This window comes from Mus caroli, chromosome 18 (genome assembly GCF_900094665.2).
Source record: "Mus caroli chromosome 18, CAROLI_EIJ_v1.1, whole genome shotgun sequence".
NCBI classification, from domain to species: Eukaryota; Metazoa; Chordata; class Mammalia; order Rodentia; family Muridae; genus Mus; species Mus caroli.
In genome coordinates this window covers 31,753,378-31,759,785 of record NC_034587.1, presented here as the reverse complement: position 1 = coordinate 31,759,785, position 6,408 = coordinate 31,753,378, and the positions used below count along the sequence as shown (strand labels likewise).

Sequence of the window (6,408 nt, the reverse complement as noted above, 5' to 3'; positions counted from 1 at the left end):
TAAACTCATTATGTAGTCTAGGCCTTGAACTTCTAATCCTCCTGCCCTTACCCCACAAATGTTGGGATTGTGGACATTGAGTATCACACCTGGCTGATCACTTTTCATAAATCTTGTGTCAAGGTCTGTGAGTTTTTTTGTTTTGTTTTTACATTTTCCAGGTTAGTAACTTCTGACAAAGGCAGACAGGGAATTGTGGTGGTTTGTTTTTATTATTTTTGTTGTCTTTTGAGGCAGCTCAGGATGGTTTCCGACTTGTTATACAGTCTAGGTTGGCCTCCAATTGGAAGTGATCCTCCTGCCTCAGCTTCCAGAGTGCTGAGATTACAGAGGGATGCCTCCACACCCCGGTAGTGGTTTATATTTTTGAGAGACTGCGTTTTCTTTTTTTTTCTTAAAGCCACTAACAGAAGAGATGATGTAATCATATTATTGAGGACGTGAGGGAGCTGCAAGGTTGGTCTACGTAGTCTCACACAAGCAAGGTCATAATCCTAGGCTCACAACTCCTCTCTTCCTGCCCTATAGATCTGGTTTTAGTACCAGAAGTTCTCTGTGAGCAAGTAGTCTATTAAAGGCCATATTCCGATCCCTCCGGGAGCCACGGCTCGTTAATCTCTCTGAAGTCTAGGTCAGGTACTTAGGTAGAGCGGGGTTGGGGGGTGGGATAGGGAGAAAGGGGCGAGGCAGAGCCCCAGGAATCCCTCATCTCACCCAGATCGCCGGCAGTGAGAAAATGGTTAACACTTCGCAGCTTCTCGGAAGGTTTATGAAATTCTCAGATTCCTGGACGGCCTGGGGCACAGCTTAACAGTGACCAGGCGCTCCTCAGTTTCCCCTTCATCCCTCCCAAGTCCTCCCCTTCATCCCTCCCGAGTCCTCCCCCGTCCCTCCGTCCCTCCGCTAGCTCCCGGCACAGGACCTCCGCACCCACAAGTGGGCGGGCCGGAGCCGCCGCAGTCCAGCGCCGAATCCGGGTTGACCGGGACGTCGCGCGCTCGCCCCGCCTCCCGCGTCACTTCCGGCCCGGCCTCTCGTCCTCCGCCCTGTTCCCCTCCCGCTCGCCGTTAGGGAGGCTCTGCGCCTCAGCCGCCTCCGCCTCCGCCGCTCCCGCCCACTTCTCCGCGTCTGCCGCCGCCGCTGCCCGGGGTCTCCGGGGGGTCGCTACCGGGCTGGCCCCGCGCCACTGCAGTCGCTTCAGCCTCGCGCTAGAGGCCGCTTCGGGAGGAGACCCGCCGGCCGCCGTGCCACTTAGGGCCTCAGTTCTCGCCTCGTCGACGTCGCCAAGGGTTCTGGAGAAGCGGCCAAGGCCGGGGAACGGGGCTTCGCGGTTCCAACGGTGGGTAAACGGGCGGGGGCCCGGCACTGCGCATGCGCAGCGGCTCGCCGCGGCGGCCCTTCCCCCAACCCCGGACTCTGCGGCTGCTAGGCAGCCCGGGGTCCTACCCGCGGCAGGCCGCTGGGCGATGCCGTTCGGGGTCTGGGAGATGCAAGGGACAGCCCCGGTGGGCATTCGGTTGAGGGGGGCTTCTTGTCTGCTGGGAAGAGGAAGCACAGGCGGTGGCCTTGGCTGTCGGGGGGGTGTGGCAGCCTTGGGTTTCCAGCTGCTGCAGTGCGCGCAAACGGGCGTGTGCCTCACCTCTCAGCCTCGCCTGCCCACCGTTTCTCTGCCACCTCTGCGCCCACTTCCTTCAAGCTGGGCAGAGGAGTTGATGTAGGCAAAAAAAAAAGAAAAAAAGAGAAAGAAAGAAAGAAAGAAAAAGGTGGTTTATTCCGGGCTCAGCTGCGTCCCTTTTTTACGGTCACGTGAGATGAGTGGTTACTGACTTCCTTAAGTCGCTCGGAGAATATAGCCAAAATTGGGCTGTTGGTGCACAGGGACCTCGTTTACAAGGCACTCAGCCAGAGTCAGGCCTGAGGGGTCCCTATGTAGGGCGTCGAGTTTCTGATGGGGCGCCCAGCTAGATAAGATGATAGGAAGTGGACTCAGTTGGCACACCCGCCTAGTGGGAACTGTTAAACTCCTCTTTGTTTGTAATCAATTAAACCCAAAGTGACTTAGAAAAACTGTTGCATCATTTCATCCGGTTCCCTGGTAGGCTTTCTAATCAGCTTGGAGGAAGCCAAACTGAAAATGGCAACCACAATTGCAGTGTATTTGTCTATTTAACATTAAACAGCCGTGGCAGGCAAGTTTGTAGAAGATATTAAAGGATAGTTTTGAGTATTAACTTTCTGTTCTTGGGTTAGTGTGAATTTGTACCTTTAACTCCCCCTTTTGTAACCTGAAGTGCAGTTTGGCTTGGGTTTTCAAAGGCACTGTGCTCTTAGGAAATACTTGTTGAATGACCCGGTCCATTTGTTTGTCTTTTAGTGCCTCTTCTTTATCCTTTAAAATTAGGATACAGTCTCACAGTTTTCCCAGTGAGGTATCTGTAACATTGTTACAGTCCTTGCAGTATGCAGTGTACCTTAGTGACATTATAATCTTTATTGGATAAAATAAAAGTGACTGAATTAAAGAGTGATTTACCAGGATTTCCCCAACAATAAAAGGACAGTTTTATTTTGAGACATGGTCTCATGGAAGTCTGTCTTATCCATCCGAGGAAGAATGACCGCCAACTCCTGAACCTCCTGCCCCCCTCCCAAGTGCTGGGAGCAAAAGCCAGCACCATCGCATGTTCCACGGCAAACCCTGCAGGTCAGAGGACAACCCTCAGGGTTCTGTCTATGCCGTGGCTTCTAGGGTAGAGCTCGGGTCGTCAGGCTTGGTGGCACGTGCCTTTACTCCTTGTGTCTTCTCTGTAATCTTCAAGTTATATACATAAAATGTACCATTTCACAGTTGACATACTTTTAATCTTCGAGGTGTTCTCTCTCTATCCCTGGATGGCCCCACTCAAAAAGTTGTACGGAAGCTGCCTGAGTGCTGGGATGACATTACAGTGGGCACCGCCACATCCCTCTGTAACGCCACTAGGTTCTGGCCAGAGGGTGTCCCTGTTCCAATCCCCCTGCCTACCCACAGTTGAGTCTAGGAATTCTTCCTGACCTTTGAGTCCTCTTCCTTCAGTGTTGAGGTTACAAGCTTGCAGTGTTAGGGAACGATGAGGTAAGCAACTGTGTTTACTGAGTCAAATTTTTAGCCTCTCCTGCGCCTTTTATTTTTTATGTCTCTAGAGACTGGTAATAGGCAACTTGAGAAAGTTTGTATCTGTGTATAGGTGCAGGTTTCTGTGTCTTGGTGGGTGTAGAGGTTCGTCATAGGGCAACTTTGTGGAGTGGTTTGTTCCTTCCACTTGTTAACATTTTTTCTGTGTACGGATGTTTGCCTGCATGTAAGTCTGCACCATGTGCATTCCTGCTGTCCCTGGAGGCCAAAACTCCTAGAGCTGTAGTTTCAGGTTTAAACAGCTTGTGTGGGTGCTCGAACCTGGGTCCTCTGGAAGAGCTGCTAGTGCTCTATCCATTGAGCTCTCTAAAGCTCTCCTTTCACCTTTTTGTTGGTTCTGAGGATTGAACTCAGATTGTCAGGCTTGTGGGGCAGAGAGTAAAGGTGCTTTATATATATACTTGAGCTACCTCGCTGGCCTCACGATAGCTTTTCTATGCTTACTGCCCTAGTTAGGTTTCTCTTGCTGGGATAAAACATCATTACCAACAGCTTGAGCAGGAAAGGGTTCATTTTGCTTTACTGATCGAAGTGTTTTTGCTGAGGGAAGTCAGGACAGGAACTTGAGGCAGAACTGCAGTAGAGGCCATGGGAGAATGCTGCTTATTGGCTTGCTCCTAGCATGCTCAGGCTGCTTTCTTATACAACCCATGACCGCCTTTTGGGATGGCACTTAACCCTAGTGGATGAGATTCTCCCACATCAATCATTAATTAAGAAAGTGCTCCACAGACTTGTCACAGGCCAGTCTGGGTTCCGCCTTCCCCGATGACCCTGGCCTCTGTCAGGTTGACAAAGAACAAACAACTAGCACACTTACCATTTGATACTTTTGGAGAGATATTTATCTCAAATCTATACCCATTTTTAACTTAGTTGTTTCCTTGTTGAGTTGTAGGTGTGGTCTTTTTATTTTCTATATGGGTTAAATCTTTTTTAAAAACCTAACATTTCTGAAAATTACTGAAAATTAATTTTATATAGCATCCTGCTTTATATAGCATCTGTTTTATAGATAAGCAGCAAAGAAGCTATTTTATGTTTTTATATTTATTTTGTTTTTTTGAGATGGATCTCTCTGTAGCTCTTGCTGTCCTAGAACTCGCTCTGTAGACCAGGCTAACCTCAAACTCAATGATCTGCCTGCCTCTGCCTCCTGAGTGCTGGAATTAAAGACGTGCACCACCACCCCCCAGCTTGATTTTATATTTGGAAAAGGGTCTCAGCCTAAATTTAGACTAGATATATCAATATCAATACCAAGAATCTGTTTCTGTCACATCCATATGGAAAAGGCATGCCTGGCATACACTTTTTTCTCTTTTTCTTTTTTTTCTTTTGTTTCTGAGACAGAGTTTCTCTGTGTAGCCCTGACTGTCCTGGAACTCACTCTGTAGTCCAGGCTGGCCTTGAACTCAGAAATCCACCTGCCTCTGCCTCCCAAGTGCTGGGATTAAAGGCATGCACCACCACTGCCCAGTTGGCATACACTTTTAATCCCAGTACTTTGTAAGCAGAGTGCTCCCAAGCATGCTGAGGAGATCCAGGCTAGTCTTGTTTATGATTGGTTTCTAGGTAGGCAGGGATGTATAGTGAGACACTCACTGTCTGAAAAACAATACCTATCAATCAACAAATAAGTATTTTCCAGATATGTCTTTGTTAATAAAGTATTTTTGTATCATGCCAAGAACGTGGGAGGAGTTAATGGTCTAGAAAAAGCAAGTATGGGATGTATAGATGAACTTGCCTACAATTTGTGTTCCCTAAACTTGAGTGCATTGGAACGTCTCCAAGAGAGAACAGAAGGTTAATGTGTGAGAAGCTGATTTTAACTAGAAATGGGAACAATGAAGGATTTGGAATAGAGTATAGTGCATGCCACTTGAATGCAACAACTCATTTCACATGATACATTAAACAAATGGGAAGCATGCTGTGGCTTTGTACATCTTAAGGAAAATTGAAGCAGCAGTTTCAGTGGGATCTATATTTATTAGCTAGAAAGGGCATCCACTTCAAAGTCAGTTGCAGCTTTTGTCACAAGCTCTGGAAGTTGACCAGTTTTGTCAGCTCTCTGAGCCTTTATCTTTTTTTCCTCCTTACCTCACCAGATTGTTGAAGGATTTTGGTGGGTAGTGAACTGGAAAATACTGGAAATGATAGCATCAGTTCAAATTCTTGGATTCTACTGTTGGTTAGTTTAGAAGTGGAAACAAAAAAATGAAGAAGTCTTTGTTGTTGAGATTTGCTCAAAGTTCACAAAACAAGAAAGTATAGTCCCTACCTTTTTCATTTTGTGGACTTTAGGATCAAACCCATGGCCTTATGCATGTTAGGTCAGTGCTGCTTTTGTTCGTGTGCCTATCTCGTGTGTATGGTTGTATATACTTACATGTACATATGGGTGTGGTTGCTAGTTATTGTTCCTGTGTGACTGAGTTTTCATTTGAAGGCCAAGACAACTTGGAATATTGTTTTTCAGGAGCCATCCATTTTGTTTTTTGAGCTAGTCTCTCACTGGGAGCTGGGGCTTGCAGATTATGCTAGGCTAGCTTATCTGCTGTGGAGCCCAGGGTCTGTCTGCCTCCCCAGCACTGGGATTCCATGGGCATGCCAGCATGCTTGGCTTTTTATACGGGTGCTGGGGATGAAATGCAGGTCTTCTTTCTTGTGGCGTGAGCACTTAACTCTCCTCTAAGTCCTCATATTACCTTTATCCCCTCCTCCCCAAAAAGGAACTTTTTGCCAGCTGTGTAAAATGAGAAATATTTCCATTTCTGGAAATCAATTTGTCTAGAATAAGTTATAGAATTCCTCTAATACCTTTTTCTGATGAAAACAAGTGCATTGTACTTTTATTAAAAAAAATAAGTTATCCAAGTATGTATGATTTTCACAGTAATCAGGAGGCTGAAGCAGGGGGATCTTGAATTTTAGGCCAGTCTTGACTACATAGGACTCTGTCTTTAGGAAGAAAGAAACAAAAAAGATGGGTTGGAGAGATGGTTCAGTGGTTAAGAGCACTTGCTGCTCTTGTAGAGGACCTAAATTAGGTTTAGGTTCCCAGAATCCACACTGGGTGGCTCACAACTGCTTGAAACTCCACTTCTAGGGGATCCAATGTTGTCTTCTGGCATCTGCAGTCTCACACAAATCTCTCTCTCTCTCTCTCTCTCTCTCTCTCTCGCTCTCTCTCTCTCTCTCTCTGGCATCTGCAGTCTCACACAAAT

General features: G+C 47.0%; 1 protein-coding gene across 2 annotated transcripts in view; it reads left to right on the top strand.

The window, feature by feature from the left end:
- The first annotated feature begins 1,040 nt into the window (after positions 1 to 1,040).
- Fam13b (family with sequence similarity 13 member B) overlaps positions 1,041 to 6,408 on the top strand; it is a 65,500-nt gene continuing 60,132 nt past the window's right edge. For both annotated transcript variants that reach the window (XM_021150308.2, XM_021150309.2), the window contains exon 1: positions 1,041 to 1,339. The gene's annotated coding sequence lies outside the window, so the exon portion shown is untranslated. The remainder of the gene's footprint in view (positions 1,340 to 6,408) is intronic.